General features: G+C 42.0%; 1 protein-coding gene across 1 annotated transcript in view; it reads left to right on the forward strand.

Moving 5' to 3' along the window:
- Positions 1-3,336: 3,336 nt before the first annotated feature.
- Positions 3,337-12,947, forward strand: part of ABCG1 (ATP binding cassette subfamily G member 1) — a 62,899-nt gene continuing 53,288 nt past the window's right edge. The window contains exons 1-2 of the mRNA XM_081088257.1: positions 3,337-3,374; positions 4,090-4,148. The gene's annotated coding sequence lies outside the window, so the exon portion shown is untranslated. The remainder of the gene's footprint in view (positions 3,375-4,089; positions 4,149-12,947) is intronic.

The following is a 12,947-nucleotide window of genomic DNA, read 5'->3' on the forward strand; positions in this document are numbered from 1 at the left end:
CAATGATTCTCTCATCATTGATGTTTCTGTCTCTCTCTCTCCCTCTCACTTCCTCTCTGAAATCAATAAAAAATATATATTTTTAAAAAAGATGTCAGTTCCCCTCAAAGTGTTCTATAAATAATGCAGTCCCAGTTGGAATTCCCAATAGGTTTGCTTTTCTCCTCTCCCCTTTCTTGGTGACAATTGACAAGCTGATTCTCAAATTTACACGGAAATACAAAGGATCCAGAACACGGTCATACTTTAGGACTTATTTTAACAAAGCTGGCGTGATATTGGTGTAAAGACAGACAAATGGACCAATGGAAAGGGACAGATAGTCCCAAAATAGACCTTCCTCCCATACGTAATCATTGCAAATCTGTGGAGAAAGGATGGGATTCTCAGTAAACTGGTTCTGGAGCAATTAATCCAGTGGTTCTCAACCTTCCTAACGCCGCGACCCTTTAATACAGTTCCTCATGTTGTGGTGACCCCCAATTTCATTGTTACAAATTGAACATACTTAAAGCATAGTGATTAATCACAAAAACAATATGTAATTATATATGTGTTTTCTGATGGTCTTAGGTGACCCCTATGAAAGGGTCGTTCGACACCCAAAGGGGTCGCGACCCACAGGTCGAGAACCGCTGAATTAATCGAACAAGTGCACGGAAAATTGTGCCTGGACTTGCGCCTGTCAGCACATATAGAAATTAATTCAAACTGGATAAATGCCACGAATTCAAAATTCCTAAACTTTAATGTGAAAATGAAAACAGTGACACTTCTAGCAGAAAACAGAAAAGTATTTTCATATTCTTGTGGTAGGTTTCTTAAACACGTGCAAAAAAACCCAAAACCCAACAAAAACAAAACAAACAAAAAACCCCCTATAACTATTAAGAAAAATATTGAAAAATTAGATTTTACTAAAATTAAAAACTTTTATCATTAAAAAAATTAAGAAACTGACTGGGAAGCTGCAGATTGGGAGAACATACATTTTCAATATATCTACGTGACAGACACACGCAGACTATATCAAGAAATCCTACAAATCAATACTAAAAAAATCCAATCTTTAAATGGGGAAAAATTGAATCATTAGTACAGACAGGCAAATTAAAACGTTGGTGATATAGTCACCATACACCTATAAGAATGGGCACGTTAAAAAAAACTGAGAAGGCAGAGTGATGGCAAGGATGCAGACCAACTGGAACGCTTACGCCGCTGGTGGGCATATAAACTGGTTTACATTTGGAAAACTGGCAGGCAGATTCTACGTCAATGAAACATATTCTTATCCCACAACCCAGCCATTGCGTTGCGTAGGTATATTCTCAAGAGAAATGAATGTTTATGTCCACCAAGACCCATGTACAGTAATGTTAACAGGACCTTTATTTATAACTAGAGGCCCGGTGCACGAATTCGTGCACCAATGGGGTCCCTCGTCCTGGCCTGTGGGATTGGGTTGAAACCAGCTCTCTGACATCTGTCAAGGGGTCCTGGATTGTGAGAGGGTGCAGGCCAGGCCACGGGACCCCACTGGTGCATGATTGGAGCTGGGGAGGGATGCAGGAGGTTGGCCAGCTGGGGAGGGACTGTGGGAGGACTCCAGGGTGTGTCCGGCCTGTCTCGCTCAGTCCCGATTGGCTGGACCCCAGCAGTAAGCTAACCTACCGATTGGAGCATCTACCCCCTGGTGGTCAGTGCATGTCATAGGGAGTGGTTGAGCAGCTTTAGCATATCATTAGCATATTACACTTTGATTGGTTGAACAGCCGACCAGTAGACCGGACACTTAGCATGTTAGGCTTTTATTATACAGGATGGCCCCAAACTGGGAACAGCTCAAGTGTCCATCAGTAGGAGAATTAACAAATCAACTGTGGCAAAAGGAAACTGTGGCATAATGGATACATGCGACAAGACGGATGAGTCTTAAAATCATGATGTTGAGTGAAAGGAGCCAGACACGAAGTGGTACAGGCTGTAGTGAAGTTTGTTGCAGACCAAGAAGACACCGAAGTAGCCTGTGGTGACTGAAGCCAGAGTAGTGTCTGCCTCTAGAGGCAGGAGTTGATTGGGATCTGCCACAAGGACCATTTCACACCACGGAAATGTTCCCGTGGTGATGGATCTGAGAGGTGAATGTACAGGTGTACAGGTAGGTAAAATCACCCAGCTTTACATTAAGATGTGTGTGCTTTAAAAAGAAGGAATCCGTTATTATGGGAAGGACAAGAAAGCCTCACCTCTGGAGCCAGACCTGCCTGTTTGGGAGCTGAGATAAGCTGCCTTCTTGCTGTGTGACCTCAGGAAGTCAGATAACCTTTCCATGCCTTAGTTCCCCTTTGCTCATAGTAACAGTGTCTGGTCTACAACGTTGTGATGCAAATTAAGTGAGTTAGTGGCTATAGAATTCAAAGCATGGTGCCGGGTACCTACTCTGGCCTGATGGGTACTAGTCCTTGTCACCAGGTGATGGCCAACTCCCCTCAAGCTGTGAGGTCTCAAATACTTCAGCAGCTCACGTTGCCCCATTTTGCAGCAAGAATCATTGGCTAGAGCTGTGACAATACGATGTTTTTAAGTTATTCTAGAACTTCTACTAGGAAATACTCTGTTTACTGTTCACCATTACCCTGTAGACCCTGATGAACTTCCATTTGGGCAGTTGTCAATGTTTTATAAAAAAATAAAATGCATTCTTCCCTCGCCGGTTTGGCTCAGTGGCTGGAGCGTCGGCCCATGGACTGAAGGGTCCCAGGCTCATTCAGGTCAAGGGCACACACCTTGGTTGCAGGCTCGACCCCTGGACACATGCGGGAGGCAACCAATTGATGTGTCTCTCTCACATTGATGTTTCTCTCTCTGTCTCTCCCCCTCCCTTCCAGTCTGTCTAAAAATCAATGGGAAAAAATCCTCGGGTGAGGATGAACAAAATTTAGATAATTTCCACCATGTTCACAAATGCAAAATCTTCCATCGGCCCCAAAGTGATAAATCAGTAGATTTCATAGTTGGTCAACCAGGCAGGTGGTGGGCTCTCCTTTGTGCTAGTAACTTGGGAGGGAGCAGACTGCCCTTTAGTAACCTCAGTGGCTTCCTGTTGTCTGCAGTAACAGTTGCATTGGCAATGTTATCACAGCTACGATTGCATCATCCCTATTTTAGACCATTCTCTCTCTAGTATAAAACAGAAACTGAATCTCAGTTTGTGGCTTGGGCTTTTTCACGTGTCTGCAGCGGTGAACACTGGAGTTCTGCTTTAAGAGGGGGCTTCTTCCCTTTATTAATCCCCAAATAAATAGGTTCCCCAGCGATGGCCTCTTTGCAGAAGGAGAACTCCTGGGGGCTGTCTACACCCAAGCCTGCGGGTAAGTCACCGGCAAAATGCTCTTGAGTAAAAAAAATATTTTGTGATGTGAATATATGGAATTAATAGAACTAGTGGCAGGTCAAAGAACTGAAGTCATGTCTCTTGTTCAGGCAGCAAACAATTATTTGGATTTGAACTGTGATGTAGAGTGTCTGTGACAGCAGTCAGTCAACTATTTGGGAGGGCACTCAGGACCAGGCACCTGCAAGATATCGGGGGTCGGTGAGCATGCACCTGGGCGTCTCCAGCCTCTGGGCCCAGGCACCAGTGAGAACCCCAGCGCATCTGTAAATTCGGATGGGCCAAAGTCAGATGCCGTAATATTGTTCCAATTTTATTGAGATATAATTGATATGTAACATTCTGTTAGTCCAAGGTGTACAACAGCATGACCTGAAATACGTTTATATTGTGAAATGGTCACCACAATGCGTTTAATTAACGTCCATCGCCTCACATAGTTACAATTATTTTCTTGTGATAAGAGCTTTAAGATGAACCTCTTGGTAACTGTCCAATACACAATAGAGTATTGGTGGCTGTAGTCACTGCCATGTACATTACATCCCTGGATTTATTTATCTTGTAACTAGAAGTTTTCACTTTGTAACCACCGTATTGATGTCTTACTATTTAATACTGAAATACTGTCACTCTGAGGCTGGTGATCGAGGAGTTCCTTTGTACATGTATCTACCCATTTTCCCTTGCAGGGCGTCCCACACAACAGTCGATCATAGAAAGCAAAATAAAGAAAGCCATTGGAGTGAAGGTGAGCAGGGAAACAATGCCGGGGTGAGGGGGTGGCATTAAGGGGAGGGTCATGGGCTCAGGATGTGGAAATGTTGGGTGCATACAAGCCTCCTTCTGTTTCTTCTCGGCTCCCACACCCCATAACTACCCCATCTCCTTCAATTGTCACAGTGGTGGTCCTTTTATTACCATTTACTGGTGAAGACCGAGACTTTGAGAGGTTAGGAACAGGCCCAGCAGCACAGATGGCTGGTGATGGGGCTGGCATCCCACCACTGCTGTCGGCCTGCAGATGCCTGTGGTTCTCTGTCTCCCTCCGTCTCTGCCTCTCTCTCTTCCAGTGAAGAGGAAGAGTCTTCCCTTTATCAAGTGGATGGTGGACAAAGCACAGTCACAAACACTCCTTTAGTCCTAGGTGCTGTCTGGTCCTATGTCCCCCCGTCATCCCCAAAGTGCCCCCACTTAGTACTTCCTCACTCCCCACACTCCGCATGATGTCTGTGCTCTGCTAGAGTTTTGATCCGAGGCCACCTCATCCAGAGGGGCCTCAGTGAGGACTGTCCTGTGACCGCTAAGGAATTATTTTTAATTTTGAAACTACAACGTTAAAATTGTAGTTTCCCGTTTAGTTGTGAGATCCCGTGGACCCTTTCCCCACTTTCCCCACGGGTGGCGTCTTGCACCACTCTAGGTCAGCATCACATCCAGGATGTGGACACTGGCACAGTCAGAGCATCCCCTCCCCACGGGGTTCCTTCCTGCTGCCCTCTTACAGCCACACCCTCTCTTCCCACCCACCCCACCTGAACCCTACCAGCCACTGCTCCTGTCTCCATCCTATAAATTTGTCATTTCAAGAATGCTGCATACATGGGCTTGCACTATATATAATCTCTTGAAACAGGCTTTTCCCAGAATTTTCTGGAGACCCACCCAGGTTGCTGCGTGTATCAGTAGTTCATTCCTTCTTATGGCTGAGTCGGGTTCCACGGTGTGGAGGGAGCACATTTGTTTAACTGGTCACCCACTGAGGGTCATCTGGCTTGTTGGCAAGTTTGAGCTGAGTCAAGCAGCTGCAAACACTTGTGCACCGATTTTGGTGTGAATGTAACTGTATAGTCCTCAGAGATAAATGTCCAGGAGGGCCATTGCTGGGGCCAACGGGAGTTGCAGGTTCAGTTTTTCAGGAAACTGGTAGACTGTTTACCAGCTGGCTGTACCAGCAGCGAACTCGTCTCCAGTTTACCTACACCCTCCAATGCGGTGTGTTGCACTATTTTTTATTTCAGCCATTCTGAAAGGCATGGAGTGCCACCCGATTTTATTTTGATTTGCATATCCCTAATGCTTAGGGATGTGGAACTTCTGTTCATGTGCCTATTTGCAATCTTCCTCAAGGAAATGTCTGCTTATGTCTTTTGCCCATTTTATTTTTTTAAAAATGTTAATACTTTTGTTATTGATTTCAGAGAGGAAGAGAGAGAGAGAGAGAGAGAGAGAGAGCGAGCGAGAGAGAGAGAGAGCGAGAGAGCGAAACATCAATGATGAGAGAGAATCATTGATCGGCTGCCTCCTGCACGTTCCACACTGGGGATCAAGCCTGAAACCTGGGCATGTGCCCTGACCGGGAATCAAACCGTAGCCTCCTGGTTTATAGGCCAATGCTCAACCACTGAACTATACTGGCCAGGCTCTTTTGTCCATTTTCTAATTGGATTGCTTGATTTTTTTTTTTCACTGTTGAGTTTTCACAGCTCTTTATACCTTCTAGGTTTTTTTGTTGGGTATGAGGTTTACAAGTCTTTTCATCTTGTCTTTTCATCTTTTAAGAAAGTTTTTCATTTTGACGCAGTCTAACTTATTATTTTTTTATTTTATGGATCATACTTTCAGTGTTTAAGAACCCTTTGCCTGGCCCTAGATCCCAAAGATCTTTTCCTTCTATTTTTTTTCTAAAAAAATTGTTTTACATTTGAATCAATGACCCATTTTGATTAATTTTTGCATCAGGCATGAGACTTAGGCCCAGCTTTTTTTTTTTCTTTCTGCCTATGGATGTCCAATTGCTCCAGCACCATTTAATGAAAAAGTTATCTTTTCTTCATTGAAGTGTTTTGTACCTATGTAAAAAATCATATTTTGGGGTATATTTGTGTGGGTATAATTCCAGATTTTTCATTCTGTTTCATTGATCTTTGTGTCTATCTCTTTGCTAGTCTCACACAGTCTTGATTACTGTGACTATAATTAATCTTAAAATCAGGTCATTCAATTTCCCCTACTTCATTCTTTCCTAAAATTGCTTTAATATTCGAATTCATTTGACTTCCCAAAAATTTTAGGTCACTCTTATTTATTTCCACAAAAGATCTCGCTGGGATTTTAATTGGAATTGCATCAAAACTGTGTATCAGTTGGGGGATAATTGACATTTTTACTATGTTAAGTCTTCCAGTCCATGAACAAAACAGGTCTCTCCATTTTTAAAGAGCTTTGATTTCTTTCATCAATATTTCAAGCTATTAGAATACAAGTCCTGTACATGTTTTTTGTAGGTTTACACCTAAGCATTTACTTTTGTTTGAGCAATTATAAATGATATAGATGTGTTGTTTTTTTTAAATTTCAGTGTCCATTCTAGAATATAGAAATAAAATTTTTTTTTGTATGTTTATCTTATATCCTGCAACTTGCTGAACTCACTTACTGTTCTAGGTATGTTTTTGTTGGTTCCTTGGAATTTCCTATGAGGACCGACAATGATGTCATTTGTAAAATGAGATAGTTTTACTTTTTTCTTTCCAATCTGTGTGCCTTTGATTTCTCTTTGCCTTACCACACTGGCTAGAATTTCAGCACTGTGTTCAAGAAGAGTGACAAAATCAAATATCCTGTATTACTCTTGATCTTAAGGGAAAAACACTCAATCCTTAACCACTTATTATAATGTTAGCTGTAGGTTTCTTGTAGATGTTCTTTATCAGGATGAGGAAGTTGCCCTTTATTTCTATTTTTCTGATAGGTTTTTTTTTTTTAAATCATGAATAGATGTTGAATTTTGCCAAGTGCTTTTTCTGTTAATCTGGTATGTTACATTAACCTACTTTCAAATATTAAATCAGTCCTGCATGCCAGGAATAAACCTCATTTGGACATAGTGCATATGTTTTAAAATATATTATGGAATTCTATTTGCTAATAATTTGTTAAGGATTTTTGCATCTACATTATGAGGGATATTGGTCTATAGTTTCCTTTTTTTATACTCTCTCTGTCTGGTATCAGGGTAATACTAGCCAAATAAAATGGATTGGGAAATATTCCTAAACTGTACGGGCCTGGAAAGTTCCTTATTGGGAATTTTAAAATTATGAATGCAATTTCCTTAAAGTTATAGTACTACTCATATAACCTATTTTATATCAAGTTAGTTGTTGTATAGTATACAAGTTTTTGAGTAATTGGCCTATTTCATCTAAGTTGTCAAAATTATGTGTGCAGAGTGGTTTACAGTGTTCCCTCCTTGTCCTTCGGGTGTCTGTGGGACCTGTAGTGATAGCCGTTGCTCCACCTTTAACATTCACAATTTGTGTCCGCTCTCTTTTTTCTTCGTCGGTAATGCTAGAGGTTTGTCATTTCATTGATTTCTGCTCTTTATTATTTTTTCTATTTCTTTTTCTGCATTTTTGAGGTGGGAGCTTGGATTATGGACTGGAGACTTTTCCTAATCTTTAATTTATATGCATTCAGTGCTGGAAATTCCCCTCTCTGCTCTGCTGTAGCTGTGTCCCGCAAATGTTAATATGTGCACTTTCATTTTACTTCAGTTAACTGTATTTTGTATTGCGTCTGAAGACTCCCTCTTGGCCTCGTGGATTATTTAGAAGTGGGTTGTTTGGATCCTAAGTCTTCACAGATTTTTCTATTATTTTTCTATTACTAACTTCTCATTCGATTCCATTTGAATCTGAGAGCACACCCTATATAATTTCAATTCTTTTAAGTTGGTTGAGGTTTGTTTTATGGTCCAGGATGTGGTCTGTCTTGGTATATGTTCCATTAACATTTGAAAATGATGTGTATTTGCCTGTAATAGTTGGATGGAGTGTTCTATAAATATTCATTGCATCCCATTGGTCAGTGTTGTTGAGTTCTATGTCCTTGCTGACTTTCTGTCTAGCTGTTCTAGCGTTATTGTGAGAGAAGTGTTGAAGTGTCCAACTGGAATCGTGGGTTTGTCTATTTCTCTTTGCAGTTCTATCAGTCTTTGGCCTCACATATTTTATAGCTCTGTTGTTTGTTTCATACCTACAGGGTGGGGTCAAAGTAGGCTTATGGTTGTTCGTATGGAAAATAGCATAATAATTAATAGGTAATAATGCAAGAATAAACCCTGTGTTTCAAGTACTCACAACTGTAAATCTACTTTTGCCCTACCCTGTATTTAGGATTGCTATGTCTTCATGGGCCTCTTATCAAAATATAATCTCTCTAACTCTGATAACTTTCTTTTCCTAAAGTCTACTTTATCTGGTATTAATAGAGCCATTTCTAATTTCTTTTGATTAATGTTTACATGATATATCATTTTCGTATTTTTACTTGCATGCTGCCTATATCATCATATATTTTTAGTCCACTTTGCCAATCTCTCTTTTAATTGGTGTAGTTCATTTACATTTAATATAAGCATTGACATTTTGGGATTAAGTATGCATTTTATTTTTTGTTTTTCCCTATGTTTTCCTTTTATTATTTTCCTATTTTCTTTTTTTCTTGGGAGTTACTTGAACATTTTTTAGAAATCCATTTTGATTTATCTATGGTGGTTTTGAGTGAATCTCTTTGTATAGCTAGTTTAGTGGTTTCTCTAGACATTTTATTACCTATCCATGATTTATCAGTTTACTGGTATCATCGTTTTACAGGTTCATGTGCCATATAGTAACCTTACCTCTCTTTATATCTCTTTATCCTCCTTCCTTTATAATATTATTGTCTTAAATATTTACTCTACTTACATTTAGAAACACATTGGACAGCATTACAATTTTTGCTTTAACCATCAAACGACATTTAGAGCAGAAGGGAAGGCTATTCTATTTATTCATATTTTTACTTAACAGTGCTTTTGTTCTTGATATACAATTTCCTTCTTTTACCTTTTTTTTTAAATTTAGAGAAGTTTCTTTAGTCACTCTTTTAGGATATGTCTACTGGTGACAAGTCTTGGTTATTTTTTCTGGATATAGGTATCTGGGTTGGCAATTTTTTCTTTCAGCAAATGAAAAGTGTGCCAATTCTTTCTGGCCCCCATTGTTTTCAGTGGGAAATCTGCTGTCATTTGAATTGCTTTTTATCTCTAGGTAAGATGTCCTGTTTCTCTCACTGCTTTCAAGATCTCTTCTTTGTATTTAGTTTTCAGAAGTTTGACTATGGTATGTCTTGTAGATGTTTTTATTATCCTGTTTGGAATTTGATCAACTTTCTGGATCTGTAAATTTCTGTCTTTTGCAAAATTTGGGAAGTTTTTAGCCATTGTTCCTTTGAGTGCTTTTTCAACATCCCCAACCCCCTTCTGGAACTGTCAGGTCTTCTGTTAGATCTTTTGTTATAGTCCCACAGGTTCTCCAGGCCCTGTCCACTTGGTGTACAGCCTATTTTCTCTCTGTTGCTAAGCCTGGGTAATTTCTGTAATTGTTCTGCTTTTCAGTTCCTTGACTCTTTGCTTTCTGCCCTCCATTCTGCTGTTGAGCCCATTGCTGAGTTTTTTATTTTGACTATTCTGTTTTTCTGTTCTGAATTTTCTATTTTATTCTTTATACCTTCTATTTCTTTGCGAGGCTTTCTATTTTTTCATTTGTTTCAAGGGTGTTCATGATTGCTCAGGAGGCATTTTTTAATGATGACTGCTTTTAAATCTTGGTCAGGTAATTGTGACACCTTTGTCCTCTTCACGTTTACATCTACTGATAGCTTTTTTTTCTATTTGGATTGTGACATTCTTGGTTCTTGGAAGAGGAGGAATTTTTGATGGAAATCTAGATATTTTGGTGTTATGAGATTCTAGATCTTATTTAAGTCTTTTGGCTTCCTCTGACATTATTACTCAAGCAGGGACACTTCCTCATTATTTTCCAGGGAGCGTACAAGTCCAAGTTCCCCACTCAGCCTTTATAGACCCAAGAGAGAGGCTCCTCATCACTGCAGAGAAGGGTTGGAGTTCTGCCCTCCACTTGGTCACTCCCTATATCTCCCTGGCTGGGAGCGATAGCAGGCCTCATGGTTGCTCCCACATGAGTAGTGTCCTTGTTAGCACTGGGTGGTGGTGAAAGTCCTGATTGTACTGGTTCTCCTCTCCCACCACCCACTGCCTGGGAGGGTGGATTCCATTTTGAGTGGGGGTAGGAGCAGGTTTGGGTACCTCATTACAACCTGTCGGAGGTGGAAATACAAGCTCCTCCCTCATCTTTGCTAGTGTGGGTGGGTGGGACAGAGCAGTAATTTGCTTTTTTAGTTGAATTGCTTATTTCTTGCCTTGGGGACAGAGCGGTGTATTGTGTGGTGTTGGCTGGAGCAGAGTAGTAACTGTCTAAACACGTTCTGTATTGCTAGGTGGCTCCTTTTCCATCTCTCTGACTAGAGAAAGCAGCCTTTGGTTGGGTCTTTTTTTGTTTGTGCCGATTTGCATTTCAAGGTTGTTGGTTTCTTCCCCTGAAAGTCTGGGATATATGAGGCAGAAAGAAAACACAGGGACCTCACCACCGTGTGGTTCCTTGAGTCCCAAGTTCCCTGGCCAGACCTCCCCTCCTTGCAGAGCCCCCTCACGCTTGTTTCATGTAATGTCCAGAGTTGTGCTCATGGTGAGGAGTAGAGAAAAGCAAGTCTACTCCAGGTCCTCACTAGCCTGGCCTGTGACCTGTAGCAGATGGAACTTGGGGCTTCTTGTAGAACTCCATCCCTATCTGAAATAGGTTTGGCCTATTCCTCAACACATATGTGACAGCTGTGGGAAGGTGGTGTTGGCAGGAGGCAGGAGACAGGAGGCCTGGGTCCTTGCCAGGGCACTGTGGCCCTAGGCAGGTTTCAAACCTCATAGAGTCTTATTTCCGTGTGCCCAAATAATTTACTGAGGTAATTTCCAATATTAATTTCCTTGCTCTAGCCATTTCCCCTTTCCCTCCCTTAAAAAATAGGCAAGACTTTTTTCCAATTATTTTTTAGTTGACTTATTTCTTTCTTGCCTTGGGTACTTTTGAGTTGCAGGGATCTTCCCAGAAGTTTCCAGGCCTGCAGAAGATAATCTCCCTGACCAGACTTTTGCTTTCACAAGCCAGGGTTCAACGGGGTGACCACCCAGGTCTTCCTGGAGGGGCAGGGATGGGGAGCTGAAGTAGTGAGACAGAGGCTCAGGACAGTTTGCCAGTCCAGGGAGGGCAGGGGTGGGGTTTGCAGATACCAGGGGAGCTCAGGTGTCTCGGGGAGGCAAGAGAACTTCTGCAGTGGTGACCAGGGTACTGAGCACCCTGGACGTGAGCTGTGGTCTTTGGAGCCAGGAAAGTCGATCTGTGCCCAAGTTGGCATGATATGAAGGCACTGCGTTCCAGGGACCAGAGGCAGACGGTCTGGCTGATAGAGAAAACAGGACGCAGCCCTCCCTGCACCTGGGTCTGGGGAGTCAGAGTCACGTATGTTCCGGTGATGGCAGCTGCCCTCCTACCCCACAGGGTGCTCTGCATGTCACATGGGTTAATACATGTTACAGAACTTGTCAAACCATTAGCAGCTGTTCCAATGTAACTCATGATTTTTATCAAACACCTACTCTGTCTAGATGCCATGCTAAGAATGATGTCATAGGCAAAGAAATATGTAAGAGATGCTGAAGAGATAAGTCACGTGCCGGGGTGAACAGAACCTAAGGCAATAAGGGCTTACAGGTTGTCATGAACTATTTGTAAGGATTTTTCCATAAACTGGATTCTGGCCCCTGACTTTTAACAACATTGCCAACCTGTCTTAATCAGGGCTTTTAAAGCTAATTCATGCCAGCTCAAAGTCAGAGGGAGAGTACAAGGCCCCATAGAGCAAATAAATAATGACAATGACCAATATCTACTTATAAGACACACTATGAACTGGACATGATTTTCAAAAATTGACTCATATGATCCTCACAATATTCCTTTGAGATGGGCACAATTGTCACTCACTTTACAGTGGATGTCATGGAAGCACTTAGAGACACAAACCTGTCTGGCTGGTGTGGCTCAGTAGTTGAATATTGACCAATGAACCAGGAGGCCACGGTTCCATTCCCGGTTAGGGCATATACCCGGGTTGTGGGTTCAATCCCCAGTAGGGGGTGTGCAGAAGGCAACCCATCAATGATTCTCTCTCATCATTGATGTTTCTCTCTCTATCCTTCTCCGTTCTTCTCTGAAATCAATTTTTAAAAATATTGTTTTAAAAAGAAAGAGATACGAACCTATTCAAAGAGCTGGCCACCTGGCTCCAGAGCCCAGTGCCTACCACCCACCATGCTGCCCAGCTTCTTGGAAAGGGCTCTATGACTTTCTCCATCCCTCAGCTCTGCTCCTCAGAGTGGTCACATCATTGTCACCTAGACACTCTCCTCAGGGCGAGAAGGATGGCCACTGCATGTGGCTGCCAACTCTAACAGGGAAAGAAACCCTCCATGTCTCTGGGCCCAGGCAAGTCCCCATGAGAGCGCTGATGGCCCCACTGGGTTTGTAAATCCTTTCCAGAACAATGGCCGTGGCCCGAGAAATGGGCCGTTCTGTCTGGCCCGGGTTGT

This window comes from Myotis nattereri (assembly GCF_964212035.1).
Source record: "Myotis nattereri genome assembly, chromosome: 3".
NCBI lineage: Eukaryota > Metazoa > Chordata > Mammalia > Chiroptera > Vespertilionidae > Myotis > Myotis nattereri.